Below are 15,823 nucleotides of genomic sequence, written 5' to 3' on the forward strand. Positions count from 1 at the left end.
AACTCAAACTGATACTTTAGGGGTTATAGATATGTCAGATGGGGATGAGTTTGTTACTGTAGAAGTAACAAAAGGGGGGTGGGGTTGGGAAGGAACGAGGGTCCTCCCGAAACCCCAAGCACTTCAGAGTTAGGCATGGCATTTTCAAGGCAATATAATGGACTGGGCGGGGGGCACAGGGAAGGCTCTCTCATGCAAGCATAATCGCATACACATAGGTAAGCACTGGAGAAGGTAGTTATTATCTAAATACAAAGGCATAATTAACTATTAGTTGGATAGATTTGTAATGTCAGATCCTAGGCCTGGGGAGTTGCTAGGTCTGGAAAGGACCCGGGGCTAAGCTGATGTCGGAACTGTTGGGACTGGGGGCTAGCTAGTCTTTTGGCTGTAGCTCCTGAGATTCTATCCGGGGCTACAACCAAAAGATCAGGGGCTATAGCCCCCTTAGCCCCCCTCTAGCAATGCCCCTGTATTGTAAAAGCTCAGTGCTGTAGAGGAGTTGAACTCCCCCTTTCCACGAAGGAATGCAGCCTGTGGGATCTAAATAGACCACAGGCTTAGTGTGCAGTGTTCTTAACTATGGCCAGTACGAACTGACTCACCAGGTGTCCACTGTCCATCAAGGGTCTATGCGGGTTAAAAATAGGACCTGCAGGTTTTGTGTGGCAAAGTGCCGAATGGTATAAATTAAAGTGTGGCGGAAACTATAGGACCCAGATAACGTAAGCAGGCCCACTGGAATAAGGATAGAACGAATGAAAATGGTTTATACATGGATAACAAGGTGTAGTTTGGGCTAGGCCTCAAGGTTTGTAAAAGTCTGCAGAGCTGCAGTGTGTTTTTGCATAGCTGGCAAAATGACGAACAGCATGCGCTGACAAAACCGTTGACAACAAAGAAAGAAGGCTTTGGAGCATCCCTATAATGGAAAAAGGGCTGATTTGGATGAAGCCATGATCCAGCTCCAGTGACCTCACCACAGCAAGCCAGGCCTATATAAACCCCTGCTTGAAACCACTTTGGCCGGAAGGAACGGGAGAAGGACAGGAGAAGAATTTTCAGGGAGCAGAGTCCTTTGCTACCATCCTCATTTGTAGGATTAAACTTGTTATCCTTACACAATCACCTTTGGCCTTATTTCCTTAGCGGGATATATTGATTCTAGTGTGAGCGTAATTAGGGAGACCCTTACACTACCAATAGGCTACTAAGGGCCCAAGTAATACAGTGGCTATTAAGGGCCACTGTGTACAAAGCACGGGAAAGCAATTTTGAAAAATGTTTTAAAAAAAGGCTGATGGGCCCAAAAATGGGTTTCTGAACAAACAATAAGCAAAGGGGTCCACTGGGGTGCAGGGCAGTTTGGCTTTACAAAGAATGGGCCCCAACTCATTGGATGTGTAGAGGTGAAAGAGCAAAGTCAGGGTAGAGGTGTAGGGTGTGGGGTGTGGCAGGGGCATACATCTTCTAGATGGCAGATTTGTTATCTGAGTGGGGAGGAAGGCGCTTGAGGCAGAGGGCGCATGACCTGCAGAGAGGAAACGAGTTGGGTGAAATAGTAGGGTGTAGTGGTGTTCCAGACCTGTTGTAAGAGTTTAGTGGTGGTATGCATTGGGAGGGGAGGTTAGGGGGGGGATTTGCAGCACCAGGGATGGTGGAGTTAAACGGCATCTGAATTTTGGGGGGTATTCAAAGTTGGCGGTGAGGGATGGGTGGGGGCGTAAAGGTAGAGACAGGAAAGTGGTTTTCCAACGAGGCATTAAGGGTCAGGTTAAAACCCCCTCTATTACCTGATCAAGACAGGAGGCAACTGTGACAGGGAGAGGTGAACTTGCAATGGCGATGGAAGCGAGCAAAAGGGTTAAAGGGGAAGGAACAGAGATGTTGAGGTCTGGTGGGAGGCGGAGGGGAGGGGGTGAAGTGTCACTGGGGAGGGTAGTTCTGCGAAAGGAAGATGTAGTTGGGCCCCCCGCAATGACATTAACGGCTGTACTTGGCATTTATAGATTTTGGGTGGGCCTGCCCCTTCAGGCCCCACCCTGTCTAAGCCTGTGCGCAAGAGCCGCATTCGAGCTGGTGAAGACCAGAGGTTTTTGGGAGGTTAACCTCACCCCCGGTAGAATGGAGTGAAGAGGGTGGTAGAGGTCAGAGAAGCAGTGGCGGGGATGGGTGGTCTGGACATTTTAAGGTCAGTGAGGGCGTGGGTGCAAAGTGTTGGGGTGCAATGTGTTCAGAGGAGGGCGGTCCTAGCAGATCATGAAATACCAGCACCATTGTACTGCATTTCTCCGTGTACTCATCCATAGAGTGTGGCCAGTTCATTCCATAGATCTCCAAGGCAGACACGTGATTGGGGCAGCAATGCATGATGGGAGAAGGAAGCAAAAGGCTCTTCTGCTGAAATGTATTATATGGGGGGTCTCCAGGAAGCATTCCAGAACCAGAGGCTATTCTGGGGCACAGTGGGAGGCAGGGGGAATTCAGGGGGGGGGGGAAGAGCTTCTCTTGGAGGGTCTCCCTCAAAGTCAGACCATCTCTCACAACCAAAGGCCCAACTTCCGTCTTAACCCATCCAGAGAAGACTGGCAGTTTCTTCAGCTACGGCCCAATCTCTCTGCGGGCAGGTCGCGGTTGCTGCTTTGGGAAGGGACTGCCAGAGACCCCAAGTGTGCCACCCAACAGGGCTGCCCACCAGGCACAAAAAGGCTCTTTACCCATCACCAAGGCACTGAAAAAAAGAAAAGCTCTGCCGGGGCCACCCCACTGTCTCCGCCTCTCACATGGCCTACCCGCCCACCCTCCGTTCTCACCCCATGCCTCCTCCAGGGCCCTCGCAAAGTGATGTATAGGGTCCTGGTCCTATGTCCAGGACCCAGAGCCTGCTGGGTGCCAACCTGCACTGCTCCTTGCATGCTGTGCCAATACCAGAGACCCTGCCTGGTCTCCAGCTCGGCCTTAGATCCGACATAGGTGTTGCTGCCAATATGGGGATGGAGGGAAGACTCCAGGGGTGCAGGGACACTGAAGCGATGGGGCGGGTCATTTCACACCACAGCTTGAGCCCCCCCGCCTCATATCGAAACGAGGCTAATGATAGCTTGGCTTGCATGGCCGCTTCCAGTCTCTTCTTCCCGGGCTAGCCGTTCTGACAGCCCTCCCCCCCACCCAGGTACTGGGATGGCGATAAATGCCCAAGATCACACAATGCCATTTGGCAAATATTCCAGCTAAGTAAAATCAGTCATTTTAAGAGTAATGGATGTTCTGTGTCTGTCTAGTGTTTGGGGGTGAGAGCGTCATGACGCCTCTCTAATTAAAGGGGCTCTGCTGGCAGGCAGAGTGCAGTGCAGCAGAGCCCCAGGAAGCGGCAACCCGTGTCTGTGCCTTTGTTACTGGATTCCAGGGCCGCATGGATGCGGCCTGGTCTGCGGCCTTGCCTGGGTGCCCCCATTGCTGGGGTGATCCCCGGCCCGGAGATCAGTGCCCTGGTGATCCTTGTGGCGTTGGCCCTTTAAGGGTACGCACGCGACGGGGTGACGTTCACTCCATCTCGTGCGCAGTTAAATAAACGGGGCGTTCCCGGTGACGACACAATCACTGGGGAGCCCACACTAGCAACACCGCTGTCTCCGTGTCTCTGTGTCACGGGGGTGGGGGGCGCACGGACGGCAGCATCCGGAGACCGCCAACAGTGGCGACGAGTGCCGGATCACTTCCTGGAACAGGCGGAGACATTCGCTCGTAGCGTAGATGATCCTACGTGAGCGCTTCAGCAAATTCTGACCGCGGAGAGGGGAGAGACACACGCGGCCGGCGGCCATTTTGATGAATAGGCCTCGGATACTCACGGCTTCATAACGAAGCCTCGGTGAGCCATCCGGACATAATTTTTGGACATTTCAGCGGCGGACAGTCACTGGAAACAGCACGTGTCAATTTTAAAATGAATCATTGACATTTTCACTGTTTTTCACCGAGTAGATGGGTGAGACTCTATGGGAAGCCTGCTGAATGCACTCGGGGTCTTCCCCCTGCTCAATTTTTGGACGCTTCGTTGTCTGCCTGCTGGCTGGAGCGGTACATCCGCGAGGGGTGCACCTGGTGAGAGGCAGAATTTAGACCATCTCTGGAGGCTGATTGCTGGTGGTGAGTTGCGGCCCCCTCAATTACATCATCTGGGGTGCCTGTGCGCTATCCACCATGAGTCAAGCTGCTGCTGCTGCTGCTGCTGCTGCGCCTCCGCCTGCTCCCCCGCTGAAACCACCTGGGTCCCTACAGCCAATGCCCGAGTTTGATACCTCGGGCGCTCCATCAAGCCTGGGACAGAGGTGGAAGATGTGGATGGATAGGCTTCAGATGTACTTCAGGGCCACGATGGAGACAAGCGACGACAGCAAGCTGGCCACTCTCCTGTACTCTGCTGGCCCAGCAGTGCATGAGATATTTCTGTCCCTGCAGCCGGCGGATGGGTCGTTTGTGGCGGCAAAGGATGCACTCCATAATCATTTTCTGCCAATGGCCAACGCAGATTATGAACGTTTTCTCATGGGGACGGCTCGACAGAAGGATGACGAGACTCTAGATGTATTCTATGGGCGGCTGCGGAGACTGGCGGCGCCATGTGCGTGGAACGACCCTGAAGTCATGATTCGCAATCAACTCATTCAGGGGTGTGCCTCTGGGAAACTGCGGCGCCAGATATTGCGCGAGCCTGGCATCACCCTTCCCCGCATCTTAGAACTGGGAAGGTGCCACGAAGTGTCGGAACTGCGGGCGACCAGAATGGAAGCTAGTGCCCGCCCAGGCAAGGTGGAGGAGGTCTGCGCGGTCGGAAGAGGCCGTGGAGCGAGGCGCCCCATGAACACTCAGAGCCCGCGCCCGCCTGGGACTACTTCTTCGTGCCCAAAGTGTGGGTACGATCTCCCGCACCCAGCTGAATGCCCTGCGACTGGGGTGAAGTGTGGTAGGTGCGGAGGCGCGGACCACTTCGCCAGGATGAGCCGATCTGCAGCGCCCAAGGTAGTGCCTAGGGGGCCTGTTCAAGCCGGTTTCTTCAGACCCCAAAGGGCGTCCAACGTTGCTCAGGTGGACCAGGGTGACGAAGGGGCCCCTCAGGAGGGGGGGGGAGGAGGAAGAGGACGATGAAAACCTTTTCTTTGTGTCCAGTTTGAGCATGCTGAAATCCTGCTCCAAGAGACAGCCCAGGTGCAACGTGCTTGTCAATGGAGACTCTGTACCAATGCTAGTGGACACCGGTGCGTCCGTGAATGTGATGGCCAGACAGCACTATGAGACCATGCAGGCCCCGCCCACGCTGACCGCGCCAAGAGCACACATTTTCGCTTTCGGCGGCGATCAGCCCCTTCCTCTGGACGGCGTGTTCGTGGCTGATGTTCAATATGGTGACTCACACATCCGGGCCAGGTTCTATGTCACACCGGTGAGTGACAACACACTGCTTTGCTGTGCTGCAGCGGAGGCTCTGGGAATTGTCACATTCGCATACTCAGTGTACTTAGACGACATTCAGGTACTTCTGGCCAAACAGCTCCCTGTTTGAAGGCATTGGGCAATTGGTGGGTGAGCCGGTCTGGCTCCACATCGATGAGTCGATCCAACCAGTGGTGCTGAAGCACCGGCGAGTTCTATTTTATCTCAGGGATCTGGTGGATCGAGAACTGGACAATCTTGTGGGGCTGGACATTATTGAAAAGGTTGAGGGCCCCACCCCATGGGTTTCTCCCATTGTCATTGCGCGCAAGCCCAAACAGCCCGATGCGGTGAGGATCTGTGTCGACATGAGACTCCCCAATAAGGCCATAAAGAGGGAACAACACTTGACCCCTACCATCGATGATATCATAGCAGAACTGCAAGGGGCGAGGTTCTTTTCCAAACTGGACCTGAGAGCAGGCTATCATCAGGTAGTCCTGCACCCCGAGTCCCGCTACATCACAACCTTTACCACTCATCGATGTCTTTACCGATACAAGAGGTTGAGTTTTGGGGTGTCTTCCGCGGCAGAGGAGTTCCAAAACATCATAAGGGGAGCACTGGCTGATCTGGATGGAGTCCTTAATATCAGCAATGACATTCTGGTGTATGCCAGGTCGGAGACGGAGCATCTGGCATGCCTGGCCAAGACCTTTGAACGCCTTCGCTCGCTGGGACTCACCCTGCACAAGGACAAGTGTGAATTCCTGAAAACAACGATCAAGTTCTTTAGATTCGTGTTTAAGGCGGATGGGGTGTCGCCGGACCCCCGCAAAGTGAGGGACATAAAGGAGGCGCGTCCGCCAGAGATTGTTGCGGAGGTGAGGAGTTTTTTGGGCATGGTCACTTACTGTGGCCGTTTCATCAGGAATCTGGCGTCCCGTTCAGAGCCGTTGAGATCTCTCACGAAGAAGGACACCATCTGGCAGTGGGGCCCCCTTGAGCAGGCGGCATTCGATGATATCAGAGGTGCCTTGGCGGCGGACGACACCATGGCGTTCTTCGATCCGAGCCTGCAGACAGAGATCGTAGTGGACGCCAGCCCATATGGCCTGGGGGCAGTGCTTACACAAGTGGGGAGTGACCAGGAGATTCGACCCATAGCATACGCCAGCAAGGCGCTCTCGGACACCGAGCAAAGATACTCCCAGATTGAGAGGGAAGCCCTGGCGGTGCTGTGGGGTTGCAGACATTTTCGCCTCTACATTCTGGGGCGCCCCGTGACTGTGGTCACGGACCACAAGCCGTTGTTGCCGATCATGGCGGGCTCATCATCCCGTCCACCAGTGAGAATAGAGCATTGGATGCTCGCCCTGCTCGAGTATGGAGTGTCGTTGACATATCGTCCAGGGGCTAACAACGCAGCGGACTACCTCTCTCGACACCCAAGAAGGGACTTGCAGGAGTCTGCGTCGGCTGAAGAGGCCGACGAACACGTCCGCCTGGTCGTGGAGACGGCCACCCCAAACTCCATGCAGGTGGAAGAGCTCGAGCTTGCATCAAAGGGCGACAAATGTTTTGCCATCCTGAGGGAAGCCATGCAGAGGGGTACCTGGAAGACGGTGCTGGAGGCGGTGGAACGCAGGACATGTGAAGCCAGAGTGGCCCTCGAGCAGTTATGGAGAGTGAGAGAAGAACTGACATTCTCGGAGTCGGGGCTGCTACTAAGGGTTGAGAGGATCGTGGTGCCCCACGCCAAAGTTGCACAGGTCATCGCCTTGGCGCACCAGGGCCACCAAGGGGCGCCCAAAACCAAAGCTCGCCTCCGCCAGAAGGTGTGGTTCCCGGGGCTCGAGCGGAAGGTGGAAGCATTTGTGGCGTCTTGCGTATGGTGCCAGGCTGCGGCACCGGCCCAGCGGGAACCGTCCATTGAAGCGATGCCCAGAGGGACCAGGCCATGGGAAGTAGTGTACGCAGACTCCGGGTCCACGTCGAGAGGCACTCACTTCCTAGTTGTGGTGGACGAGTGGTCTCGATACCCGGAGGTCGAGTTCATAGAGTGTCGCATTTGAGAACGTGGTGGTGGCGCTGGAGAAGATTTTCGCCACCCATGGCCTGCCCTCTGTGCTGTGCTCCGACAACGGGGCACCATTCCAAGGCGAGAGTTTTGCCGAGCTCATGAGGGAGTATGGCATTCAACACCGGCGGGTAACCCCACTGTGGCCCCGGGCCAACGGGGAGGCAGAGCGCATGATGCGCACCCTCAACAAAGTAGTCAGGATTGCCCACGGAAAAGGCGAGGGCTTGCAGAGGGCCCTGTAGGTCTTCCCGCTGGGATATCGGACCACACCTCACTCCTCAACGGGTGTGGCACCGGCAGAGGCTCTCTTCCAAAGATGCCCGAGAGACGTCATACCGGAGGTGGGGGACAGGGACCCTGCCGTCATTGACAATGAACAGGTCGAGGAGGACAGACGAACCAGGACACAGATGGAAAACATCCGGAGGTGCCCGAGACCCCCACACATCGCTCTGGGGGATGAGGTGCTGGTGAGGAATCGCCACCCACAAGGCAAGTTGTCCCTCACGTATGAACCCGCCTCTCTAGATGTCGTGGCGGTCAAGGGCTCTATGGTGACAGCATCTGATGGGACGTCGTCCGTGACAAGGAATGCTTCATTCTTCAGGAGAATCGGCGACCCGAGAGTGGACAGCCCGGACAACCGAGAGGGTGAGGGTGCCTTGGATGAAGGTGGGGGTGAAAGCCCCGCCGTGGACTCTCCGGCTCGAGGCAGACCAGGTCAAGAGACACCGGCCAGGGACGTTGGCAGGAGGTACCCCCTGAGAACAGGGCGTGGGAAACCTGCCCGTCTCACAGACTATGTGACGGACTGAGCTGGGGAGGCTGACCGGGGGTCAATGGTCAGGCTGTGACAGGTACCCGCAGGGGATCCAGGGTGGCTGTGAATAAATGGGGGTTTTGGAATTTACAGAGTTGCGTGCTTTATAAATGTGTGATAGTTAGTCCCTCCTGGTTCCAATTTGTTGTTATGGAAAAGGAGGAGTGTGGCGTTGGCCCTTTAAGGGTACGCACGCGATGGGGTGACGTTCACTCCGTCGCGTGCGCAGTTAAATAAACGGGGCTTTCCCGGTGACGACACAATCACCGGGGAGCCCACACTAGCAACACTGCTGTCTCCGTGTCTCTGTGTCACGGGGGTGGGGGGCTCACGGACGGCGGCACCCGGAGACTGCCAACAATCCTGGCGCTGCAGGGTGATCCCTGCCATTCATCTGCTGCGTGGGCGCAGCATATCTGTGCCGTGGCCCGCCCCGGGGACCGGAGGCGGGCCACCACAATGGGCAATGCAAATAATTAGAGTACACAATAATAATCAAACACAACACAAGACACTCCCCCTTAAAAAAATGTATTTTAAAAAAAACCTCCCGTTAAAAACTGAAGAACAGGTGGCAGAGGGGGACTCCAGAGAGAGGCCTGGGGAAACTCCAGAGGGAGGCCCCACGAAGCCAGAGGGACACTTCAGGGGGAGGTCCCAGGAGGCAGAGGGACATTCTAGGGGAGGATCGAGAAGGCAGAGGGACACTCCAGGGGGAGGATCGAGAAGGCAGAGGGACACTCCAGGGGGAGGCTCCAGGAGGCAGAGGGACACACCAGGGGGAGGCTCCAGGAGGCAGAGGGACACAAGGGCAGGATCGAGGAGGCAGAGGGACAAACCAGCGGGAGGCTCCACGAAACCAGAGGGACACTACGGGGGGAGGCTCCAGGAGGCAGAGGGACACTGCAGGGGCGGAGGCCCGAGAGGGCAGAGGGACACTGCAGGGGTGGAGGCCCCAGGGGGCAGAGGGACACTCCAGGGGCGGAGGCCCCAGGGGGCAGAGGGACAATCCAGGGGAAGGCTGCAGGAGCCAGAGGGACACTCCAGGGGGGAGGCTCCAGGAGGCAGAGGGACACTCCAGGGGGGAGGCTCTAGGAGGCGGGGGGGACACTCCAGGGGAAGCTCCAGGGGCCAGATGGACACTCAAGGGGAAGCACCAGGGGGAGGAGCCAGAGGGACACTCCGGGGGGAGGCTCCACGAAGCCAGAGGGACACTCCAGGGGGAGGATTCAGGAGGCAGGGGGAGGACCCAGGAGGGAGGGGGACACTCTAGGGGGGAGGCCCCAGGGGGCAGAGGGACACTCCAGGGAAGGTCTCAGGATGTAGAGGGAAACGCCAGGGGAGGTCCTAGAAGGCAGAGGGACACTCCATGGGGCTGACTCCAGGAGCCAGAGGGACACTCCAGGGGCAGGTTCCAGGAGACAGAGGGGCACGCCAAGGGGAGGCTCCAGAGCCAGAGGGACACTCCAGGGGGAGGCTGCAAGAGGCAGAGGGACACTCCAGGGGGAGGCTGCAAGAGGCAGAGGGACACTCCAGGGGGAGGCAGTGGGAGGCCCCAGGAGCCAGAGGGACACTCCAACACTCCAGGGAAGGTCTCAGGATGTAGAGGGAAACTCCAGGGGAGGTCCTAGAAGGCAGAGGGACACTCCAGGGGGAGTCTGCAGGAGGCAGAGGGACACTCCAGGGGGAGGCTGCAGGAGGCAGAGGGGACACTCCAGGGGGAGGCTGCAGGAGGCAGAGGGGACACTCCAGGGGGGCTGAAGGTTGCAGGAGGCAGAGGGACACTCCCGGAGGAGGCTGCAGGAGGCAGAGGGACACTCCCGGAGGAGGCTGCAGGAGGCAGAGGGACACTCCAGGAGGAGGCTGCAGGAGGCAGGAAGTAGAGGAACGCTCCAGGGGGAGGCTGCGGGACACTCCAGGGGGAGACTCCTGGTGGTAGAGGGAGGCTCCAGGAGGTAGAGGGACACTCCAGGGGGAGGCCCGAGAAGGTAGCAGGACACTCCCAGAGGTAGAGGGACACTCCAGCGGGAGGCTGCAGGAGGCAGAGGGACACTCCAGGGGGAGGCGGGAGGATGCAGTAGGCATAGAGACTCCAGGGGGGAGGCTCCAGGAGGTAGAGGGACACTCCAGGGGGAGGCTCCAGGTGCCAGAGGGACACTCCAGGGGGAGAATCAAGGAAGCAGAGGAACACTCCAGGGGGGGGGGGGGTCAAGGAGCCAGGAGGACACTCCATGGGGCCGCCTCCAGGAACCAGAGGGACACTCGAGGGGGAGGCTCCAGAAAGCAGGGGGAGACTCCAGGAGCGAGGGAGGGGACACTCCAGGGGAAGCTCCAGGGGGATCAAGGAGGCAGAGGGACACTCCATGGGCCGCCTCCAGGGGCCAGAGGGACACTCCAGGGGCAGGCCCCAGGAGGCAGGGGGAGATTCTAGGAGCGAGGAAGGGGACACTCCAGGAGCCAGAGGGACACTCCAGGGGAAGCTCCGGGGGCCAGATGGACACTCCCAAGGGGAAGTCAAGGAGACACTGCAGGATGCAGAGGGTTACTCCAGGGGGAGGCTGCAGGAGGCAGAGGGGACACTCCAGGGGGAGGCTGCAGGAGGCAGAGGGGACACTCCAGGGGGAGGCTGCAGGAGGCAGAGGGATATGCTCCAGGGGGAGGCTGCAGGAGGCAGAGGGATATGCTCCAGGGGGTGGCTGGAGGCTGCAGGAGGTAGAGGGATGGTTAAGGCGAATTATCAGAAATGTGCTAATTCCCTTCTACCTTAGAGACCCCCAGCTCTTTTTTCTGGGCTTTAGGACTTAATTTCTAACCTAGAGAGAGTGAGACCTTTTTCTCACTCTCTCATGTATTTTTCTGTGATTTGGACTCTTTCTTTTGACTTTGGAGTCTGACAAACTCCATAGGCATCATCTTTACATTGAGTCACACAGCACCTTCAGTGCGGTGACACAGGGGAGTCTTTCAGATTTCCCAAAGATTTAAATACCTTCTCTGGGATAAACTACTGTTTCCAAGAGCAGTGAAGGGAAATTGACTTTCCTTACCTTTGTACCTTTCTAGACCCAGGCCACATGATCATGCAATAGGGTGCTGAAGGGGTTACTTAGTCTCCCCTTTGTCTAGTTTCTCATGTTACAATATTAGGTTAACCTTTCTACAATTAATGGCTGGTGGCAGTGGTTACTTTAGACACCCATAGGCGCCCATTTCGTAAAAATTGCTCCGGTCTTATTTTTTCACCATTTCTTTTTGGAAACGTCCTTCTTGAGATTTACTCTGCATGCCAAACCAGATTTAGTCCCTTTGTTCGTTTTGACTTTGGCGGGCTTCAGTGCTGAAACCCTCCTCTGGCTCCAGCGTGTCTGGGAGGGGCAGGAAGTGAGGGAAGTGCCCGAAACGCCCTGTGCTTCATCCCCTTGGTTACAGGAATGCACCCAACGGTGATTGGCAGGCTGGCTGTCCCCAGATGACAGCAACCCTACTGTGTGAGTGACAGCTAGACTGCAAATTAATGGGGGAAACCTGCATAAAAAGGCGAGGCTTTTTGCTTGGAAGGCAGAGTCGACCACTGGACGAAGGACTCCGAAGAAGAACTTGGAAGAGACGCTTGCTGCAACTCCTGGACCGTTGGTTTGCCTGGTGAAGCACTGCTGCATTGCCGAAGCTCCGAATTTGCCTCGACTAGAGAAGCCCTGCAACGGACAACTTCTCCCCTTGGGTTGGTGGGACCAATCAACCCCAAAGTGAACTCGTCTGGACATCCTCTCAGAGCCGGCTGTACTTCCACTGCTGCTGCAGGAACCAAAGTGCCAGGGAGAGGAACACCAGATAGAGTGCATCGCTTTTAAGTCAGACCCGAGCTCCAGGAAGATCCTCTGGACTCCCATGAAGCAGGACTGACCAAGCCTGAGCCACCTCAGAGGGCTAGACCCCAGATGCGAGGAAAGTCTATTAAGGTATCCGAGAACCACAGTGGTGCTGTTTGCGAGAGCCGCGAGGAGCTGAAACAGCGAAGTGCAGCTGATCTGAAGTTTGTCCATTGCTGCCGCTGACCTTCCATTTGTAGTGCTGGAGTCCCCAGACATCCTCCCTGTTGCCCCCACGACTGAGGCCCAGGAACACAGGATCTGCAGACCTACACAGGAGCAGAAGTTAGCTGGAAGCAGTTTTTCTTCTAACCAAAGGTACTGTAAAATGAAGAGGACTTGCCTCTTGTCGTATAGCCTTACTTGTTCTCAGTTGAAACTTGTCTTGGTTGCCATTCAGAGCTGCTTGAAGCTTTTCCCCTCACAAGTCTCCCAGCTTGTTGCCCTACAGAGATTTCATTTTGTACAAACATTTCTAAAACACTGTGCAAGACTTTTTACCTACCTGCAAGAAGTGCTTCAGCTCACCTAGACGTTTGCTCAACTAACATTGGCTGTCCTGGCTCCCTGACAGACTCTTCTTACCTCAGACTTTGTTCTTTAGGTTAACCCTTTCCTGGGGGAAACGTAGTTTGCATTGGAGGGTTCTAAAAAGTACTTACCTGCTGAAGAATATTTGTTAACCATTGTTTTCTCCCTATGAAACTTTCCCTTTTGATCTCCCACTGAGTATTGCTCCGAATGTGCCAGTGATAAATCAATGTCCACAGTGTCCTAGTTATTTGAGTCACCCGAGGGTTTAGGAAGTATCTGTGTGCCATCCTCAATGGGTATCAACTGATTTAGTGACACGGAGAGTGTGCATTTATTGAAGTATATTTTGTGTTATATGATTGCTCCCTTCTAAAGAAGGTGTATTCAACTGACTGTTAAATAAATTAATAATGGTTTAAATAAAGAAACCTTGAGTGTAAGTGTTTATTTGAATAACTGTCATTGTGAAACTAACCACCCTACAGCTCACATTGACCCCTCTTGAGATAAGCCTGCCTGCTCAGCCACACTACCAACCTGGGTTACATATTGCCAGGAGGGCAGGGTTGGTGCAGTCTCCCACAGGGTACTGCGTACAATCTTGCCTAACAGGGACACTCCGGGAGGGGCTGCAGGAGGTAGAGGGACACTCCAGGGGGAGGCTGCAGGAGGGAGAGGGACACTCCAGGGGGAGGCTGCAGGAGGGAGAGGGACACTCCAGGGGGAGGTAGAGGGAGGCTGCAGGATGTAGATGGGACACTCCAGGGGATGATGGGGGCTCCAGGAGGCAGAGGGACTCTCCAGGGGGAGGCTGGAGGCTGCAGGAGGCAGAGGGGCACTCCAGGGGGAGGCTGCAGGAGGCGGGAGGCAGAGGGGCACTCCAGAGGGAGGCTGCAGTATGCAGGAGGCGGAGGGACACTCCAGGGGGAGGCTGGAGGCTGCAGGATGTAGATGGGACACTCCATGGGGAGGCTCCGGGAGGCAGAGGGGCACTCCAGGTGGAGGCTGTGGGCTCCAGGAGGCAGAGGGACTCTCCAGGGGGAGGCTGGAGGCTGCAGGAGGCAGAGGGGCACTCCAGGGGGAGGCGGCAGGGGGGCACTCCAGGGTGAGGCTCTGGGAGGCAGAGGGGCACTCCAGGGGGAGGTTGCAGTATGCAGGAGGCAGGGGGACACTCCAGGGTGAGGCTCCGGGACGCAGAGGGACACTCCAGGGGGAGGCTCCGGGAGGCAGAGGGGCACTCCAGGGGGAGGCTGCAGTATGCAGGAGGCGGAGGGACACTCCAGGGGGAGGCTGGAGGCTGCAGGATGTAGATGGGACACTCCATGGGGAGGCTCCGGGAGGCAGAGGGGCACTCCAGGTGGAGGCTGTGGGCTCCAGGAGGCAGAGGGACTCTCCAGGGGGAGGCTGGAGGCTGCAGGAGGCAGAGGGGCACTCCAGGGGGAGGCGGCAGGGGGGCACTCCAGGGTGAGGCTCTGGGAGGCAGAGGGGCACTCCAGGGGGAGGTTGCAGTATGCAGGAGGCAGGGGGACACTCCAGGGTGAGGCTCCGGGACGCAGAGGGACACTCCAGGGGGAGGCTCCGGGAGGCAGAGGGGCACTCCAGGGGGAGGCTGGAGGATGTAGATGGGACACTCCAGGTGGAGGCTCTGGCTGGGCTTCAGGGGGCAGAGGGAGGCTGCAGGATATTGCTCTGGCTGGCACACAGGCTCATCAGTCCCTGGTTTCTGGCTCTGCTCCAGTCTCGCAGCTCTTTCCGCTACACTCGGTTTTCTGTTGCTCACTCCTTTCTCTATGTTCTCTTTCTCGGGCCACATGAATGGTGCGTCATATGCACAGGATCACACACTTTCCGCGAGCAGGGTCCCACTGGCGTACTCTTCGTGCAGCGGCGAGACCATTGGCGCAGTGCCTGCACCCCACCAACAATTCCTGGCTATGGTGTTGAGGGACCAGCCTCCAGGCCATGAAGCAAACGTCAGGGTGTGCGATTTGTACAGTGCAATTGATAATACCAACATGTGTCACGGTAAAAGGCATAGCGTGTACAAACTGGAAAATGAATAATGCATGTCAACATTTAGTAGCATAGAAAGGTAAAAAAATGTGTGTAATGTTTTGTTATATATGCAAAAGTGTGTTCGTTACTAACTATAAACAAAATTCATAAATACATTTACATTTTTTAAGTGCAGAACTCGCCTTTCCCACTGCTTCTTGGCGCTAATGCAGGCTTAGCATGGCTCACTTAAAGGACCTCAATCGTCCACAAAATCGCTTCGGTTGAGTTTGGACAGATTGTGTGTTAACAGCATTTGCCAAGACTGGCGAGGTGTTGCTAGCACGGTGCCTTTCGCACCCGGAGCAAGAGTGCTTTTATGGGTGCGCCTGGGGTGCTGATCTCACGAGTTCTTCCCCTGCAAGCTGTCGGTTCATTCTTGCCTATCGAAAGACAGGGCAACGGAGCACCAATTGCGAGCAACATTTTCTCATGCAGTGCTCAATGGGCCAGGCTTGCTGGGACTTGAGATGCACAAGATCAGTAATCAACTTTCCTCCATGTTGTCATCAGATCAGATGTTTACAAGCTAGACTGCCTGACTGGAAGAAATCAGCACTGAGCGTTGCGGCCCCCCGAGCCTTGAAAAAGATGAAAGGCCTTTTCATTGGTGGAGCCCTCTACCACACCGCCTTGGGCTTTCTATTATCCTTTTCGAGCATCCCCCTAGGACCGTCAACCCTACGTCAGCCCCTCCACATCCTCAAGGCTCTATACCATGCCCACACCCAGGGCTTTAAGTGGGCCAGGGCTAGCCAGGACTCAGCCCTGGAAGTTCCCAAGTATTGCCATTGAGCCAGGGCTCTCTGAACTGACCTCCTGGACCAAATTATTTTAAAAATATGAGCGGCTAAACTGCTCTTTCCCAGTGTGGGAGTGCATAGTGCACCGACCCCTTTTGCTTTGATGTTATGTTTCAGATATGAATACATTTATTTTGCTCAGCATTTTTACACACATTAACCATAAGTAAACACATCTTTCAAACCCGAATGTTTGCCCTTTCATTGCGACTGGCTCTGTTGGGTC

The 15,823-nt window shown here is 55.9% G+C and overlaps 1 protein-coding gene across 2 annotated transcripts in view; it reads right to left on the bottom strand.

Moving 5' to 3' along the window:
- Positions 1-15,823, bottom strand: part of CRAT (carnitine O-acetyltransferase) — a 362,964-nt gene that overhangs the window by 289,613 nt on the left and 57,528 nt on the right. The window lies entirely within an intron of this gene.

The sequence above is a fragment of the Ambystoma mexicanum genome, chromosome 8 (genome assembly GCF_040938575.1).
Source record: "Ambystoma mexicanum isolate Mex_15411 chromosome 8, UKY_AmexF1_1, whole genome shotgun sequence".
NCBI lineage: Eukaryota > Metazoa > Chordata > Amphibia > Caudata > Ambystomatidae > Ambystoma > Ambystoma mexicanum.